We start from the raw sequence: 19,281 nt of genomic DNA, 5'->3' as shown, positions 1-19,281 counted from the left end.
TGGTGATCGTACTTAATTCCCAGTCCTTTGATGACTCCTTAGATGACTTGGAATTTAAAGGATGGTCCATTATCACTCTGAATAGACCTAGAAAGTCCAAACCTAGGGGTCATTTTTAAAAGGTGGACTTTTATCACCTCCAAGGCCCACTCTGATGTAGTGGGCAAGGCTTCTGTCCACACAGTAAAGGTGTCACTGCATACCAGGAGGTGGTTGTACCCCTTACATGTAGGCATACAGGTGAGGTCTATTTGTCAATCTTCAGGGGAGGACCCACAACTTTGTACTGGGTCAGGCAACCTGGATGGATGAGTCTGGGTAGTATGGGAGGCACAGATAGGACTTGTCTTTAAGACCTGGGTTACCATGTTTCAGAATCCCAGCAGTCCAAAGAGTCTATTGCCATAGAGGTAGTAACATGGCATTCTAGGTGGAAGTCATCATGTAGGAACTTAGTGATTTTCCACTGGCTTGTCCCAGCAGTCAGGGTCCCACATACCAGTGTTGGCCCTTTTGTAATACTCCCTCATTATGAATAGTTTGAAGCTCTTCTGTAGAGTATCCTGTCTCTTACCCAAGGCCTGGAGTGGGACTATGCATAGAGCTATAGATAGGCCAGAATTATTTTGGAAAGTGGCAAGTTAGCAATGAAATCTACCTTAGAAACTCTCTGGGAGAAAGGGCCCAAGGAGGCTTAATATCCCCAGCAATGGATAACTGCTACCTCCCTTGGGATATTTACTGCCTCTGGGAGGTTGAGGATCTCTAGTCCATGTTGGAGACTGGTGAGTAGTCAAAATTCCTCTTTTTCCACATGACTGTGTGTGCATTAGGAATAGAAAGGGAAATTTGGAATCAGCATCCTGGGCAAGTTGGAAAGCCCAAGTAAGGGTAATAAGTTCTTCTTTTAGGTTGAAGTCCAAGGGGGAAGTCTTCTTGCTTCAATGACCTGGGTAGGGCTAACCACAGCATATCCTGCCCTTCTAATGCCATCCTTTTTGAAACGGCCAGCACCAGTGAATCATGTGCTAGGCATCCCTGTCAAAGCCTGGCCCCTCAAATTGAGACAGCTTGCACAGTTCTGGATGATGTTTTTTTCAGACTCATGGTCTATCTGTTGCTTATTTCAGAGGAGGGTGGCTGGGCATAAAACAGTACAAGACTGAAGAGAGACATCTGACTTTTTGATAAGAATGACCTGATATTTAGTGAGCCTTTCTCCAGTCATTCATAAATGTTCTTTGAGCTCTAACAGAGCCTTGAACTGGCATGAGGTTAGAACTAAGAGCATTTGTCCCTAGGTTATCTTAGAAGCTTCCTTGATTAAGAGTGCCAAAGTGGCTATTTCTTACAGACAGCTAGGCCAGTCCTGTCTCACTCCATCTAGTCACTTGAGAAAGTAGGCAACAGGTCAGTCTTCCAGGCCCAGATGTTTAGTCCCACTCCCAAAATGTGGGGGCCACCCTATTGATTATCCCCAAGTATGCTGTAAAAAGTGCAAGCTGTAAAGAGTTAACCCCATGATTGTCTTGTTTATAGAAGTGAGGCTTGCCAAAGCCTATTTGCCTAGGTCAGAGTGATTCTTACCCAAATTCTAGTCCCAAAGTTAAAATATGCTTTACTAAAAACACAAGGTTAATTATTAATCACAACCTATATATTACCTGTTCTGTTCCTAATTCAAGAATGCTTTCTGTCTTCCTTTACAAGACTTGCCTGCATCAGCAACATATCCATAGCAATTCCTCATAGTCCCTTTACTTCAATCTAACTATGATGTCACCAATAAACACTGACAGCTCTGGGTGTTCAGGGACTTTTCTTGTTCAGCCTTGCTTGAACAAGCACTAATCATCCTGGCTCCCCATATCTGTCTCTTAACTCTGTCTGTGTCTTTCTTCTCACCATGCATCATAACCCTAAGCAGGAGATTGGGATTCACTTCAGGGGTCCTGATATTCCTGCTTGCTATTTCTCAGCCATGAAGAGAGAAAAACGCTTGTTTAGGTCTTGGATTCCTAATGCTGGGTTCTGTATCAGGGCCCATTTTAAGGCCTTAAAGTTTTCTTGAGTGGCTGTTGTCCACTTTAAGGGTTTAGTTTCTGATCCTTGAGTTCCCCCATATAAGGGTTTGTTTATTACTCCAAAATGGGGTAATCATATGTGACAGAAGACTGCCACTCCAAAAAAAGCCCTCAGCTGCTGTTTAGACTCTAGAGGACCCTGGCAGCAAATTGCCTCTCTTTGGGGGCACACTTATCTTTGTCCTGAAGTTAACATGTGTCCCAGATATGTCAGCATTGGTGAGAAATCTGTACTTTATGTTGGTATACCTTGCAATCCCTCTTTGCTTGAAAATTGGGTTTTAATTGTGTTTTGATCAGACAATCAATACCTCAGTGGGGTACCAATGGGGTTATATATGTCCTGTAATAGGCCTCCCTTTTAGAACATGAACTCTCTCAGGTTGTGAGCTAAAGACTGTACAGGTAAGTGTGGGGGAGGGCATCTGTAAACCCTGAGACAAGACAGTCCAAGTGTACTGTAGTCAAAGTCCTATTTAAGGATATTTTTTTCAAAGGCAGAGGGCCAGGGGTTTATCTCAGTGGTTCCACCACCTGACTTGCAAGTGCAAGGTCCTGAGTTTGATCCCCAGTACCAAAAAGAAAAAAGAAAAAAAAAGCAAACAATGGCAAACAGATATTAGGATCCATAGGGATAGGAAAGAAGGCATCTTTGAGATCAAGAACAGGGAGCTATTTTGCATCCCCTGGGATCTGCATAAAAAGGAGTATATGGGTTTGTTACTAATGGGAGAATAGATATGACTGTCTCATTGATGGGCCATTGTTAGGATGGTTGTATTGCACTGGAACTGGCATGGCACTCATAACCCTGTAGCCAAAATCATCAATAATTTATTTTATCCCTATTCTAGCTTCTTCCTTATGGTAATACTGTCTTTTGTGAGGATATAGAGTACTGTCCTGGCACTGAGTGATGAATAGAGTGGCATTGACAGCCCCTCTTGCGGTGCCATCATATCGTGCTGGGTGATCATTTTATGGTGAAGACATTGAACCCCATGGGGTTAAGCTGCCTAAGTCCCTAGCAACTAGGACATGTGTTGTCAGAGTTTTGAATGTCAAAATGGCCCTGACTAGGAACAGTGTATCTCTTCCAATTACTGTTATGGGGAATTTTGGTATCATGATAAGGTTGCTTGGAAAAGGAAATCTCCCAAACCACAGTTCAGAGTGGGGATAAAGAAAACTTAGGTCTCAAAGTGCATCCATTTACCTAAAAAAGTCTCAAGTTTATCCTTTATGTCAGAGTAGTACTCTATTGTATATAAGGTCACATTTTCTTTATCTGTTCCTCTGTTGATGGGCATCTAGGCTGTTCACAAGATGTAGCTAATACAAATCATGCTGCTATAAACATGGCTGTGCTTATATCACTGTGGTACAATGCTTTTAACACTTTGGGGAAGATACCAAGAAGAGGAATAGCTGGGTCAAATAGAACCTCTAGTTTCAGTTTTTGGAGAAATCTCTATGCTGGGTTCCATGTTGGTTGTACCAATTTACACTCCTACCAACAGCGGAGAAGGATTCTTTCTTCCCACAGCCTTGCCAGCATTTGTTATTGGCTGATTTCTTCATGATAGCCATTCTTCCTGGAGTGAGATGGAATCTCAGTGTTTTAATTTCCATTTCTCAGATGATTGGTGATGTTGAATTTTTAAAAATGTATTTATTTGGTGTTTCTATTTCATCTGAGAAGTATCTATTCATCTCAGATGCGCATTTTTGAACTGGTTCTTTAAATTTAGGGGTCTGATTTTTTTTGAGTTCTTTATATATTCTAGAGATAAAGAATCTGTCTGAGGAATAGCTCAGAAAATATTTTCACCATTCTGTGGCTTTTCTCTTTACTCTGTTGGTGATTTCTTCTGCTTTGCAAAAGCTTTTTAATATGGTGAGAGCCCATCTGTTGATTCTTTGTAATATTTCTTGTGAAATTGGTATTCTGGTTATAGTCTTTGCCTATACCTATATCTTCAAGTGTCTTATCTATTTGTCTTCCAGTGAATTCAGTGTTTCTGTTTTGATATTTACATCTTTGATCTATTTCAATTTTAGTTTAGTACATTGTGAGTGGTATGGGTCTACGTTTAATCTTTTGCATGTGGAAAGCCAGTTTTCCCAGCTCCATTTATTAAAGAGGGTATCTTTCTTCCACTGAAGGTGTTTGGGCCGTTTATCAAAGATAAGGTAGCTGAATTTGCTTGGAATTATTTATGCATCTTATATATTTTTCCATTGATCCTAGCCTCTGTTTTTTGTTCCAGTACCATGCCGTTTTTGTCATGTTAGCTTTTTAATATAATTTCAAAGCCCTTGCCTTTGCTGCCCAGAATTGTTTTTGCTATTCTAGATGTCTTCTCATTCCATATGAATTTTATGATTGTTTTCTCTAGATCTGTGAAGTATGCTGTTGTTATTTTGATTGGGATTGCATTAAATCTGTACAACAGTTTTGAAAGCATTACTATTTTCTATATATTGGTTCTGCCTATCCAAGAAGAAGGGATATCTTTCCATTTTCTAATATTCTCTTTGATTTTTTTCAGAGTACTGTAGTTTTCAGTCTATAGATCTACTTCCTTTGTTAGACTGATTCCTAAGCATTTCATTTTTCTTGATGCATGGTTTCCCCAATTTCTCTCTCAATGAGTTTGTTATTCATGTACAGGAATGCTATTGATTTTTTTTTCCTGTATTGACTTTGTATCCTCGTATGCTGATGAATTTGGTTATTAATTCTAGAAATCATTTGTTGGAGTTTTGGGCGTCTTCTGTGTAGAGTATTGTGCCATCAGCAAAAATGATCATTTATTTTCTTCCTTTCCTATCCATATGCCATTTTTTTCTTTCTCTTGTTGAATTGCTCTCACTTATATTCCCAGAAATATATTAAATAGGAGTGGTTATAGCATCCTTGTCTTGTTTCTCATGTTAGAGTGAAAACTTTTACCTTTTGATCATTTAATATGTTGGCAGTTGCTTTTTCATAGATGGCTTTTATCAGATTGAGATGAACACTTTTTATTGCAATTTTTTCTAGATTTTTTATTGTGAATGGGTGCTGGACTTTGTCAAATGATTTTCTGCAATTATTGAGATGATCCTGTGGTTTTTTTCCTAGGTTCTGTTGATGTGGTGTATTACATTTATTAATCTACACATATTGAACCATCCCTGAATCCCTGGGATGAATCCTACTTACCCATGGTGTATAATCTTCTTGATGATTCACTGCATTCTGTTTGTGAATCTTTTACTGAGAATTTTTGCATCTTTGTTCATTAAGGAGATTGGCCTGTAGTTCTGTTTTGGTTGGGCCTTTCTCTGGTTTTTCTTCCAGGAGAGAGTTTGGGAGTATTACTTCCCCTTCAATTCCATTAAAGAATTTGAGGACTAGTGACATTAGATCTCTGCAATTCTTGTAGAATTCAGCAATGAATTCATCACAGTCTGGGCTTTTTTGTTGTTATTGACAGTTTTTAAATTATTTCTTCAGTTGAAGTGATTAATATTGGGTTACTTAAAATTTTTATATCTTCTTGACAGGTTGGGTGTTTCTTACTCAAGTTGACACAATCAGTTAACTATGATAACTATGAAGTTGACAATCAAACTTTAAGCCACAGTCTTGACACAAAAACAAATTCATAATTACACTTGTTATAATTATCCTGCATACATATGAAAATGTATTAATTCCCACCTCATAATGGAATGAAAGTTTTCTCGGGTGATCCGTACTCCCAATATTTTATAACTTGAACATAAGTTTAACAATACTTAAGAAGCAAAATTAAGTCCATCAACATTATATTATATTGATTAGGAGATTTCTTTTTACAATTACAATGCTCCTTTCTGTAACTGATCACAGTGTTGTAGCTGGAATTTAGAACTACTTTTACCACACATTCTGTATTCCCTTGGCCTTCAGCAAGCACCTCAGCAGGTCTTGGTTCTTTCCCTGGTGGTGACCCAAACTTTCACTCCTGAAGGTTTTGAACTATTTGTCATTCTGCCTGGATGGGGTTGTTGTAGTTTCCCATTGGCTTTAATAACAGTGCATACCACAAGGTGCCTTATGGGATATCCTGCATTCCAAGTATATTCTTCCTTTCCTCCATTATGCAATGATAGTCCAATTTTCCTTTGACAGTCTGAATCAGTAACCACTTCCAATACTGTAACTCCCTTTTTAGCTTGCTTACTGAGAGGCATGAGGAGACCAAAGTGACCAGGGTGAAGTCTTACCTTCCAGTTCAATTGTATCAATCTTGTGCTTCAAGGTATAAGCCTTTCCTCCTCTGGCACTAAGACTTCTAAGCCAGTAGAGCATAAAATCATGGGAACAGGAAGCAAAAGTTTGCTAGTAGATCACTGTGAATAATGGTGAGGGGTACCATTCCCACTTCCATCCCTTGATTCCTGGACCCATGAATCCTGGCTATGGAAGACAGTACCATATATTGGATGCTGATTTAAAACACATACAGCCTTTTGAAAAATGCACCAGCCCTCCAAGCTATTGCCACATAACGAGCTCTGTAACTTTGTCTTCAGAAGATGATTACACTTTTGTATTACTCCAGCCCCTTCTGGATGGTGAGACCACAGTACAACCAGTTAATTCCATGAACAGGAGCCTATTACCTTACTTCTTTGGCCATAAAATGTGTTCCTTGGCCTGAGGTAATGCTATGTGGAATTCCATGATGGTGGATAAGGCATTCTGTGAGTCAACAGATGGCAGTTTTGGCAGAAGCATTACATGCAGGGCAGGCAAATCCATATCCAGAATAAGTATCTATGCCAGTAAGGGCAAACCACTGTCCTTTCTATTATGAAAGTGGTCCAATATCAACAACCTGACATCAGGTCATAGGCTGATCACCCTGGGGAATGGTGCCTTCTCAGGGACTCAGTGTTGGTCCCTGTTGCTGGCATATTGGGCATTCAGCAGTGGCTGTAGCCAGATCAAACTTGGTGAGTCTATCCATAACCTCCATCCCTGCTACCATGGCCATTCTGTTCATGAGCCCATGGAGCAATGACAAGATCGATGAAAAAAGAGATTGACTTCTATCTAGAGAATGGGTTATCTTATCCACTTGATTGTTAAAGTCCTGTTCTGCTGAGGTCACTTTTTGCTGAGTGTTTTCATGGGATACAAATATTTTTACATCCTTTACCCATATGGCAAGGATTTATGGAAAATAATTTTTTCTGATGAGCCTCTTCCCTGAATATCTTTCTCACCAATTTTCCAGTCATGTACCTTCCAAAGTCCTGACCATCACACCAGACTATTGGCTACAGCCCATGAATCATATGTATGTGCACACCTAGCCATTTCCCCTTCCAAGTAAAATATACTGCCAGGAGCACTGACCAAACTTTTGGTCACTGTGAAGATTTCCTTTCTCCACTGTCTTTCATGGACGTCTTAGAAAGGGGGTATAATTCTTCTGATGCCCACTTGGAGATGGTGTCTTCATAAAGAGCAGAACCACAAGTAAACCAGGCCATGGCCTTCTCATTCTCTGATTGCTAATCATATGACACACCTCATGAGCCCATAGGTGCATGCTGGGAAATGGACAACAATATGGAAAGAGTAGGAGCCTTGGGCATCTGGAAAAATTATTCATGTAACTTACTTCTATCCTGTGGACCTTCTATGGCTCAATCATATATATGCCATTTCTATTTAATGATAAACTGTTGCTGTGCACCTCCAAACATATGACTCAGTGGATCATATAATATCCAACTCATAATAGGCAACTCTGGTTCCATGGTAACCTAGTGTCCCGTGGTCAAGCATTCAGTTTGCAGCACAGCCTAGTAACAGGCCAACAGCTGATTTTTTCTGGGGAGAGTAGATGTCTGCAACTGATGGCAGAACCTTGCCCCCAAATCCTAAAGGTCTCTGCTGCAATTTACATATGGAGGCTGAATCACTACCTGCCAAACAGCATCTCTACCTTCCACCAACACTTGAATCCGTGATATAAATTGAGCCTAAAGAAGAATGCCAAGACTATCCCCTTGGACCATCCTGGGCTGAAGATCTCTTTGGCATATTGTGTTCAGCTTCTCAAAACAACTGTGGAACGTGTGGTGATAGCCACAAGTTGCAGAGCAGTGGAAAGCTGGTGACATTTGTATAAAAACTACTGGGAGTTTGACCTCTCACAAGTGTTTACTGGTTACCATGGGAAGTGGTTTTAATATGGAAGGAGTTGCTGGAGTCACACTGTAATATGTTTAAATGATGAAAATCTATGAAGAGCATTCATAGAGATAACTCATTTATATAGTCTTCTAAAGGAAGTGTTGATATATTTGGCAGTTTATTTTGTTCAGAAACTGTTAATTTAACTGTTTTTTTGTGGTAGGTAAAAAATACCTGAAATACAGGTCTTAAAAATAAAAATTATTTTAGCTCATGGTTTCAGAGATTAAAGTCAGTTCTTATTTGACTTGAATGGAGAAATAGTGGAAATAGTTCATGTAAGGAACAGGGAAAGGGGATGTTACTAGAACCTCTGCAGCAAGTCCTAGTCTTCTGTGAGCCATGGCAGCACAAGGCAAATTAACTTATTATACAGAAAAGGTAGAAAAGATGAGACTTGGAGAAAAAGCTGAGCTTTGAGCCTGATCAGTGCTGCTCTGGGGGGCAAAGGCAAAAGCCCCCAAGCTTGCTGCACCTTTTATTCAGTACATGGGGAAACAAATGTAACAAATGAAATGCAGAGTTCGGTACCTCACATTGGGATAAACAAAGTGTAACAAAAGACTGGGGGGCAGTGGAAATCCAAGAACAATGAGGAACTATGCAGATGAAGATTTGGTTCCTCCCAGGATGTCTCCTGCTGGTGTAATCTCGTCCTGGAGCATCACAGCATCATTGGATCATTGAGGTCTCAGTTGTCACTGGGAGGCCAAAATGGAATTATGTCTTGAAATGCCATAGCTGGCCTGTAGGCAGGAGAACTAGGCCTACTCAAAGGACTTTTCCCTAAAATTATGTAGCATTGCTCCCAACATATCTCCCTTTCTCTTTGTTTTATGTGAAGTTGTTTTTTTAAATTTACAATAACTTTATTATCAAACACACAGACATACCAAAATTAAAACCACTCAAAGAAGAAAAATGCAAGGGAAAAAAACTACAATAGTATTCAAATACAGTAGAACTCAACCGAAACAAAACTGAAAAGCACTTAAACATTTTTCCTTATAACTTTAAAAAGCATCTCAAGTACCAACATCAGAGCATGTGATTTGTATCAGAAAGATCCCCAAAACCAACATTGAACAAATAATGATCTGGAAAAGAACTCCAGTTAGGTAGCCAACTCCACATGGGTGGAGCTTCTCCCTAATTTAAATATCAATACAGTCATATGACACTCAGTGGAAACACAATCCAAGAAATATGTTATTATGCCATTTCATCCCTGTGTATCCTTAATTACACTTTCAGTTTCTCACACCAGAAAAATTATCCGGTATTAACACATATGTGTCCGATTTATTTCACTTAAGAGGATGGCCTCAATATGCATCCATTTAGCTATAAATATCTCTAGTTTCTCATTCTTTATGGCTGAGTAGTACTCTATTTTATTTTTTAAAAAGCACATGTTTTTATTCCAGTTTCCAGTTCATGGGAACTTGGGCTGTTTCCAAGCTTTCACTATTACAAACTATGCTGCTATAAACATGGGTGCACGTATATCACTGTGGTAAGATTCTTTTAATTCTTTTGTGAAGATCCCCAGCAGGGGGATAGCTGGGTCAAATGGGACCCCTAGTCCTAGTTCTTTGCGGTATCTCTACACTGATTTCCACAGTGGTTGCACCCAGTCTGCATTCCCACCAACAATGGAGAAGGGTTCCTTTCTCCCCACACCCCCACCAGCATTTGTTAATTTTTGATTTCTTGATAGCAGCCATTATTTTTGGGGAGAGGTGGAATCACAGTGTTGCTTTCATCTGCATCTCTCAAATAACCAGTGATGTTGAACATTTTTTCATGTGTTTATTTGCTGCTTTTACTTCTTTGAGAAATGTCTTCATTTCAGATGTCCATTTTTGAAATGGGTCTTTGATTTTGGGGGCATCTGACTTTTTTCAGTTCTTTATATATTCTAGATAATAGTCCTTTGTCTAAGGTACAGTTCCTAAAATTCTTTTTCCCACATTGTAGGTTGTCTCCTAGCTCTGTTGGTGGTTTCCCTTGCAGTGCAGAAATTTTTAATGAGATAAGATCCCAGTTGTTGATTCTTTGTGGAAGTTCCCATGCCACTGAGGTTTTGTTCATAAAGTCTTTAATATACCAATATCTTCAAGAGTTCTACCTAATGTATCTCCCAGCAAATTTAGTGTTTCTGTCCTAATACTTAAATCTTTAATCCACTTCAATCTTAATTTAGTGCATGGTGATAGGTATGGGTCTAGTTTTAATCTTTGGCAGGTTGAAATCCAGTTTTTCCAACACTCTTTATTAAATAGGCTATCTTTCCTCCAATGAGGATGGTTGGCTCCTTTGTCAAAGATGAGGTGGCTGAGCATATTTGTAGTTGCTTCTGCATCTTCTAATCTATTCCACTGATCCTTGGGTCTGTTTCTTTGACAATACCATGCTGGTTTTATCACAGTAGCTTTGTAGTATAGTTTCAAGTTGGGGATTGTAATACCCCCAGCCATATCTCTGTTGCCTAAAATTTCTTTTGCTATTCTAGGTCTCTTCTGGTTCCAAATGAATTTTTGGATTGTTTTCTCTAGTTCTGTGAAATATATTGTTATATTAGAGAAAGAAATAAAAGGAATAAAAATAGGAAAGGAAGAAGTTAAACTGTCATTATTTGTTGATGATATGATACTTTACATAGAAGACCCAAAATACTCTGCCAAAAGATTTCTAGACTTAATTGACAGATTCAGTAGAGTAGCTGGATATAAGGTCAACAGTCAAAAAATAACAACCATTTTATATAAAAATAATAGACTCACTGACAGAGAAATTAGGGAAACAATTCCTTTTACAATAGCATTCAAAAAAAAAAGAAATATCTAGGTGTCAGTCTAACAAAGGAAGTAAAAGACCTCTACGCTGGAAACTATAGCGCTTTGAAAAAGGAGATTGAGGAGGATATAAGAAAATGGAAAGACATCCCTTCTTCCTGGATAGAAAGAACCAATATAGTGAAAATGGCCTTACTTCCAAAACTACTATATAGGTTTAATGCAATGCCAATTGAAATTCCAATATGTGAAGATGTTTTTAGGAAAAGTGTGCCCACCCAACAATGGCTTGTCCCTATATATTGTGAGGATCTATAGTGTGTTTGACTGGCTTAGCTGTCTACAATAAGCATAATTTCTCTTAATTGGGGCTGTAAAAGGATTAAAAATCTAATAATATTTTTTAAACAATGTTGGCTAAAAAATCTAAAACTTTTGTTGAACTCAAATAAATATTGTCTTAGTTATACTTTTCTACTGGGTGTTTAAGACCAAGTTATGGTGAGACCTATATTAAATAAAATCAACCTCTTGGTATCTAACAAGGTCAATTAAGTCTCCACAGGCACTGTCTTGGAACCATCCATAGAGCCTCTTAGCTCCTTTGTCAGTGTCAGCTGCCAGGATATGTCATGGCCTTGCTTGACCATGTTGCTTTCTGTGAAAGCATGGGAGATTTTTTTTCCTCCAGGTGACATTCCTTTGGCACACATTTTTTTGGATCTTATCATTTTGGTGTTCAGCAACCTCCCTGCTCAGGAGGTTGGGTGACTCACCAAAGATGTAGGATCTTGGAGAAGGTACCTTCCTCATGTCCTGAATCTTTTTGTTGTAGTTAACCTTGGAGGGCCAGGGCCAAAATATTGGCTGTCATCTTAGCCCAGACAGATATCTTTTTAGTTCTGGTTTCTAAACTTTGGTTGTTGAACACCAAGAAGAGAAGATCAATAACATTAATGTTGTAAGAGGAGTAGTGTACTCAACTATTATAATTTTACCTGGATATTAAACATTTTGGAATAAAAATATAGTTAAAAGACTGTTATTATTGCCAATTATGGATATTCTTGTGGTTGAATCCCTAAGTAGCGATCTTTTTATAGGATGTCATCTCAGGAAATAAATCAGCCTACAGGTTGCTTATTATCATAGGTGACTGGAGCATAAGAGAAAGGCAAATATCTGAATCAAAAGGTTATTACCACAAACAATATGTTGGAAGACCCATACAATTAGAGGAGATGAATACATTTTGTACACCAGAAAAGGAGAAGTAGTAAATATCACACTTATATAAAACCTTATGTTCTTCAGAGTAGTTTGGTACCAAAAACATCTTTCTAATAACATTGTTTTGTTTATGCCACAGAAATTAATCTTTTGAAGATGACCAATAGAGACATATCACAATAACATTTTTAGAACTTAAGCAATATAAATATTTTATAATAACATATTTAGACCTTAACTTCAATGATAACCAATGTAATCAATTTATAATAACATATTGATACAATATCTATTGTGGTGTATCTCCCATAATGTGGGAAAATGTAGGATTTAGTTACTAATTGTAAGAAGCTTGTGAAATGAGAAAATTAAGCAATTCTCTGTGAATGTCCTCAACTGTAGGATTTAGTTACTAATTGTAAGAAACTTGTTAATGGAAAGGACTAAGTAAATGTCTCAGAGAACTTCCTCAGGCCTGTTTGCTGAAAGGATTGCAGAAAGCCTTAAAAGATGTTGTAAAAGTTCATAGGAAGTACATATGTTTTCCTAAGCTCTATTAGTAACCATTGTCTGGGGTCAGAGGACCGCGGTCCTGTGACTCTACAGATGGAGGGAAAGATTGTGGGCTTGATTTCTGCTGAAATCGCCCTGCTTTCTTGGAACATCTGATAGAGGAGGGCTGCTATGTACTCTTAGATGTACAGCTCTGGTGAACAGAGACACAAGACATGTAAACTTGCCTGTGGCTTTATGAGTTACTTGTTAACTTTTAAGACCAAGATAAATGTGACAATGCTGTAATGATAAACAAAGGCCAGAGATGTGCAGGAATGTCACAGATGTTCTTCTGAGAAAACAAAGAATAATGATGTCAGAATTGCCTGTCAAAAATGTATAAAACCTGACTGCTAGACCCAATGTGGCTCGAAACAGAGAACAGTGACCTGAAGAATAAAGTGCTGTTTCATCCCCCAGCTGTCTCCTTTTCTTTCTTTAAAGGTCGGTGCTCTCTGGGGTCTCCAGGTCTCCCTCTAGAGAGACCAACAACACCATAAGATTATGAAAATTATGAGGGGGTCTCTCTAGTGAATTAAGGCCAGAATAATTACTTTCTGGGCAGCCACTTCTTTATTCATCAAAGGGAGTACCCATGAAGCCAATTTAATAATAGGCAAATATCTTTTAAGAAAAAATTTGTTTTTCAAAAGGTGAAAAGGAAAAGAGAGGAAAATAAAATTTAAGTTCAACTGTACAAATGGACAAACAGACAGCAGAGAAACATATAAAACAATTTATAAAACTAGAGTGCACTCAAATATATTTGGCCATATTGAATTATAATATCCCTTTTATGATTTTTAGGTTTATAATTGTATACAAGACTGGTCAAAAACTTTTGTAGTCAATTAACAGAGATCTTTTGAGATTAGAATCAGAAGGAATATAAGTGCTTTTATACCTGTAAATGTAAAAAGAACATTTTGAAGTTGTCCTCCTCTTTTTTATTTTTTACCATGAATCTATAATTCTTCTTCTTCTGGTGGCATCATCTCAGTCCTGGGCCCTGCTGCGGATTTGTTCGTCGTCGCTGGTGAGGTGGGTCACTCAGGTGCATCTGGCTCATTGCTCTCAGTGGGGGTGCTATCCCTGGTCTCTGAGATGTTGGTGGTTTCACCAGCATGACCCGTGATCGCACATTCCAGGAGGGCAGCCACAAGGTTTCATCCTTATCTGTCAGCACACAGGCAAAAATCTCTCCCTCAAGTTATTAAGGCAGGACCAATTTTTTGACATATGGCCTTTTGTAATCTTAAAAACAAGTTTAATAATTTAGGGTCTAAGGTAGAGCAGACCATAGCTCCTTCCAGTCTTTGAGTCAACCAAACTGCATAAGAAGAATCACTTAAAATATTAAGAGGTTGGGAAGGGAAGTTTTCAATCACGAAGAAAATGGCTAGCAACTCTGACCTCTGAGCAGAAAGACCAGGTGTAGGCAACACATAGCTAAAGGAAGAGCTCCAAATTGCTGTTTGGCCCTGAGAAGAGCCCTTGGTGAAATAGGCTGAGGCACCTTACAATGGCTGAAATTGAGTAACCTTGGGGAGAATAAATTCATGTTGTGCAAAAAACTGAAATGGAGGATCTCTAGGATGATAATTATCTATCTGTCCAATGAAATCTGCAAAGGCTACTTGGCAATACAAAGCAGTTTGTAGCAGTGTCTGCATTTGAGCCTTATCAATTGGGAGAATGATGAAATGAGGATCAGCACCAAATAATTGCCAGGTTCGATTATGTCCCAAGAAAACTATTTTTGCAATTTGCTCTAGATATAATTGTAGATATTTCACTAACTAGTTAGAGAAAAACAACCATTCCATGGGAAAGACCTGTGTCTCATTCTAGTACCCTACTAAGCCTATAGGTGATTGGGGATGTTAAGCACAAACAAATGAACCAGATAATTAGAGTTTATACAAAAAATCTGATGGTTATGTAGGCTTTGTTCTATTAATTGTAACTCCTTTTGTGTCTCTGGAGTTAACTTTTGAGGGGAATTAAGATCAGAATCTCCCTGTGATATTTCATATAAATTCAGCAATTGAAAAGTTGTTATCCCTATTTTAGGCCTAATCCAATAAAAGGCAAATCAAGGTCGGTCAGTCAGCCACAAAGAAATGTTGAAAAAACAGTCTTCTAGATCTATAAGTGGCCACTTCTGGGGAATTGCCACTGGGTTTGGTAAGCCAGGCTGCAATGCCTTCATGGGAATGAGGCTGGCATTAACTGTCCATAAGTCATGAGGCCAATGCCATTTCCCTGACCTTTTTGGAATAATAAAAAGGGGTGTGTTCCAAGGGCTCATGGATAGTTTTAAATGCCCTTTGTCAAGTTGTTCTAATATAGGTTGCTCTAAAATGGTTAGTTTCTCCTGTGGTAGGGGCCATTGATCAACCCAAATGGGGTCATTCAATTTCCATTGTAAAGACAAAGTTGCCTTGGGCAGAGAAACTTCAATAGCCCCAACTAAAATTTTTTTATCACATCCAATTCCAAGGTGATTATTTTTCTGTTGCTGTTCTATAGGCTGCATTCCACCCTGAAGCTGCTTGCCTAATCCTACTTCTGGTTCATATCCCTTTTCTTTTTTTTTAAACTATGCGTATCATTTTATTTGTAATCCCGTGTGTTAAGGGACACTGATAAAAGTAACAATCCCTTTAAAAGCAACAACCAACAAACCAGTATTTAATTTGGTATTTAAGATAATTAAAAATCAAATGGAAGCAGTCTCTAACTAAGATAATTCATGCCAAATACCATTAATTCAAGCTTACTTACTGGAAATGTTTTTCACTGGCTAACCTAAAATGTACCTATAGAGATAAAATAAGGGTGTAAATTAGCAAAGTATTAAATAAGATTTTAAGGAGGCCCTAAAATCATTTTTAAGAACTTTAGAACTAATTCACTATGTGCAAAAACAGATTAACTACAAATCTCTTTTAAGTTCTTTCACACATGACCTTATTAGAAGCAATATATTTGCATTCACTAGCAAAATTCATGGCAATAAAGTATTTTTGAAGTGTATTTTATTTCCCAAATAGTTTACTAGTTTGAAAGAGTCATTCCAGAGATTCATCTGAATTTCTATTAAAACCTAAGCCTTTAATGAAAAAACATGTCTCTGAAAGTAAGGCAATTTTTCTACAATCTGCTTATGAATAGAAAACAAATCTTTGGTTTTTAGTTTAAGTAGCAGGAAGGATTGCAAAAAGAAACACTAAATAACTAAAGCAATTAAAAAGCTCTGAATAAGCAATGAGAAACTCCAAACCCCATCAAGGTCAGTAGAGCACCTAAGGCACCTCAGGTTCAGATGATACAATCATCTTTGCTTACAGTTCTGAAAGTCTGTGTACATGATCTTTACCATCTGGAGAAGGTGGTATCCAACAGTGATTACTGTGATCAGGAAAGAAGACACTTAGAACTGATAGATGGGAGATACACTGGAGATCATCTCTTCTACCTTCCATACTGTAAGGTGAGGAAACTGAGGCCCAGTCAAGAAGCAGGTGACACCAGCTTGTGTTTCCAGATTCCTAATCCATCTCTTAGGCCAGGACAAATTCTAGATTTTAATTTTCATTGCCTAGTAAATCAAGTGTGAAGGGTTTCAAAGATGTAAATTTGAAAAAACCATCCCCATCAAATTCCCAAAGGCAACTAGGAAATGTATAATACTTTACTGTCTTATTTCCTTTATACCATGTGTTGGACAACTCAGATAATATGTTAATTGATTTATACAATTCCTTCAAGTCTACCTAAAAATAGACCACAATTAAATGAGAAAGTTACAGAAGATTCCATTTTACCATACATAAGGCCATGATAGTGTGAACCACCATTTCTTGAGAGAAGGAAGATATCCAATGTCCAGTTCTGAGAGACAGCTTCTGACTAGTTATCCAGTAGACTCTCCACTCTTCAATAGAGAGGATGATGCTTGATCTTTAAAAATCTCTACAAAGCTCACATACAAACACAGTACATCCTAGATTTGTGACTGATATAAGCATTTAAGGCTGTCATTTTCAAGTATAAATGTTTAGTGTTCCATTACCCAATCTGTGCAATTCACATAGCTGTAAGTACAAATCATAAAAATTAACAGAAGCCTACCAAAACCAAATCATAATTTAGGCAACAGCAAGTTAAATGTAAGGCAGGCTAGGGGAAATTGTGGATTAGATTATGCATGTCTAAACTGCATTAGGTGGCTCACACTTTGTCTGGCACTACTATCTGTTGTGTGGCATCTAGAACATGGCAGATCCACAGCAGACCAAACAAATAAGGTAGATTAGGTAACAGGACCAGTTATTAAGAATGTTCACCTCCAACACAGTCCTAAGGCCTGTCCCTCAGATGATAATGAGAAATGGCTCCTAAGTGCAAGGACCCGAGTTCGATCCCTGGCACCAAAAAAAAAAAAAAAAAGAAATGGCTCCAGTACCACATAAGCTTTACAGATGAACATGAGAAATGTTTCCTTTTTTTTTTTAAGCAGAACCTTTCACCTTGGGACAAATACGTACTGCCCCAAGATTAATTATATCAACATTATCTACTTCTGGCTTAATGGAATATTGTGAAATGTAATACAACTGGAGAGAATAGGTATTTGGAAGCCAGTAGTATTCTCTTTAACTTACATTCTGAGAGTGTACATAAGCTGTGGTTCTATAACTTCTGCTATAGTTGCAATATCTGTATCTGAAAGGTGACAACAGTTTTATTACAGAAGCAGCTGCTCTGTTTTAAATTCCACATAACATGCTTAGATTCTAGGTCTTACCTCTTTAACAGAAATCAATGTTCTCTTGTGTTTTGGTCAGCATACACAGTTTCTCATCATTTGATGTACCCAGCCAGTGTGGGAATTCTAAAAAAATTACCAGGTAATTCAGAGAGCTAAACTGAGTCCACGATTATGGCAAAGTCTTACCCCAAATTTTAATTTGTAAATTAGCATGTATCTCATGCAGTTTGGGGAGCATCAAACTAAATCTGCAATTGTCAGAAGCCTTGTTACAGTTTGATGCACATTAACTAAAATGTGTACATTTTTAGTGTTGATGATAAATTCAGTTATGACCTTATTACACTTTTGGCATTCTTTAAGAAAGCATTTTAAGCTTTAATATAGAAATATTTAGTTTACATTTAACTTGTGCTCAGGTAATATAATAAATGTCTTTTCGCTTTTGATCTCATACATTCTCTCTTCAGGTATGGCCCATCTCCTGTACACTTGGAGCAACCTTTGGCTACGTGGCTGGCCTTGTTATTTCACCACTCTGGATATACTGGAATAGAAAGCAACTTACATACAAGAACAATTAACTGGAGCAAAGGGAGAAGATATTTCTTTGTGCAGACTCCATAAGGGCTGTGCAGAAATGTATACAGTCAAAGCCAAGCAGTTCCATTTACAGCACTATTTTTTTTTAATGTAGTTTCAATATGATGTGATTGTAGCTTTTTGAACTATGAAAACCCTGAGAGATTGTACCTTCTAGTTGAAATAAAGCATTTATAATAGATTGTGGCTTCAGATTCTGTTTGCTGCTTCTTAGACCTTTAAGGAACATTCTTAATGAACTTTATAGAATTCTGAGGACAGGTTTTTGTTTTCTTTCAAATTTGAAACTGCTTCATTACAAGAGGTCTGGGTATCGCTGCAGCATTTCATATGCTTTCTGAGAGAAATTGACAGTTTTCTTGGCCACTGAAGTTTTTCACGTATTCAAACAGCAGTTTATACATCTTAATCCTATTCTTTTTTTAACTGTACGTCTCTTTGGAGTTAAAATGGCTATGATAGCCTCATCAAAAACAGTCTTCAATCCCTTCTGGGTTAAAGCTGAACATTCCACATAGCAGCATGCTCCTATCTCTTTTGCTAGTTTCTGTCCTTGTTCCACACACATAGGTTTTTCTTTCAAATCATTCAGTCTCGCTAAAGTTTTGGGGTCATCCTGGAGATCAATCTGAGTTCCTATTAATAAAAAGGGTACATTTGGGGCATATTCCTTAAGTTCCAGTACCCACTCTTCTTCCACATTTTGAAATGAGGCTGGATTGACCACGGAGAAGCATACGAGGAAGACATCAGTCATTGGGTAGGATAAAGGACTCAGACGATCATAGTCTTCCTGTCCTGCCCTGTATAGAGTCCTAGGGGGTACTGCTTGCCCCCGACAGTGACGTTGATGATGTAGTGGTCGAAGACGGTGGGCACGTACTCCTTGGGGAAGGCGTCATTGGCGTAGCTCATGACCAGGCAGGTCTTGCCCACCGCACCGTCGCCCACCAACACGCACTTGAGCATCAGTGCGCCTGGCCCGTGAGCCAT

The 19,281-nt window shown here is 38.2% G+C and overlaps 1 pseudogene; it reads right to left on the bottom strand.

The window, feature by feature from the left end:
• Window positions 1-18,664: 18,664 nt before the first annotated feature.
• Window positions 18,665-19,281, bottom strand: LOC147821442 (rho-related GTP-binding protein RhoQ pseudogene; annotated as a pseudogene).

This window comes from Heterocephalus glaber, unplaced genomic scaffold (assembly GCF_053883595.1).
Source record: "Heterocephalus glaber isolate CG9 unplaced genomic scaffold, H.glaber_assembly_v1.0 deba00001737, whole genome shotgun sequence".
In the NCBI taxonomy this organism is placed as follows: domain Eukaryota; kingdom Metazoa; phylum Chordata; class Mammalia; order Rodentia; family Bathyergidae; genus Heterocephalus; species Heterocephalus glaber.
Note: the sequence above shows the minus strand (reverse complement) of the source record. Positions and strands in the feature narration are given on the sequence as shown.